This window comes from Priapulus caudatus, unplaced genomic scaffold (assembly GCF_000485595.1).
Source record: "Priapulus caudatus unplaced genomic scaffold, Priapulus_caudatus-5.0.1 Scaffold688, whole genome shotgun sequence".
NCBI lineage: Eukaryota > Metazoa > Priapulida > Priapulimorpha > Priapulimorphida > Priapulidae > Priapulus > Priapulus caudatus.
Genome location: NW_014577749.1, coordinates 11,733 through 12,612, shown reverse-complemented (window position 1 = coordinate 12,612; position 880 = coordinate 11,733). Strand labels below are relative to the sequence as shown.

The 880-nt window shown below is 48.8% G+C and overlaps 1 protein-coding gene across 1 annotated transcript in view; it reads right to left on the bottom strand.

The window, feature by feature from the left end:
- The window catches only part of LOC106812795 (putative ankyrin repeat protein RF_0381), a gene marked incomplete at its 3' end in the record, with an annotated part of 13,653 nt that overhangs the window by 8,136 nt on the left and 4,637 nt on the right, over positions 1-880 (bottom strand). The gene's annotated exons all lie outside the window — the stretch shown is intronic.

Genomic DNA, 880 nt, shown 5'->3' with positions numbered 1-880 from the left:
TATTTCGCGGTGGTTTAGATTTCGCGAATTTCGCGAACGCGTCCCTGACGCGAAAATAACAACACGCGAATACATTCTCGACGTTGCTCGTGTTGTTGAGGCGTGGCAGCGAAGAAAAGAGTGGCAGTCCTGCGAAACGCTCGAGGAAGCTGGCTAGCAGATCTCCCGTGGTCGCTCAGCTAGACGTGACGGAGAGTGACGAGGAAACCTTCTACTACACTCCGCAGCAGAGCCGACTGCAGCTGATGCGGCTGCAGCACACCAGACCTACCTGTCACGTTCAGTAATGTATCTGATGTTTATGTTTTCTACCACCAGGTGTCAGCAGTAATACCACCACGGCCATAATGTAATGCAACGCAGAATAAATATTGTTAACTTTATCTACAATCATCTGCTTATCTATTCACCATAACCATCACCAGATGCGTGTTCAAGCACACGCGAAAGCTCGCGTGCGCTTGCCTTCTGAACGACACCGCGCGGTCGAGCGCTCGCGAGCGCGCGCGAGTTGTTTTCAAGATGGCGACGGGCAATCTGGTGAATGCGAATCTAACACTTCTGACTTCAATTTTTCTCTGTTTCAACTTCATTTCATTTTTCAATCATTCATTCACTTCTGAATTCAATTCATATCAATTTCGTCTGCTAATTCGTTTAACAGTAATTCGTTCGAAGACATTAAAATCTCGCGATTAAATCTGCTGAGCAAGCCGCCATTTTGGATAAAGCGAGCGCTCGGTGCATAGCTCGGTGTCGTTCAAGTGGCGCTGCGATCGTTCGCGCTGTTGAACACGCCTCAGAAGATGCTACACTACACCACCCCCCAAGCGCCATGTGCCACAAAAGCACATCAAACGCGTATGTCATTCGCCAACTG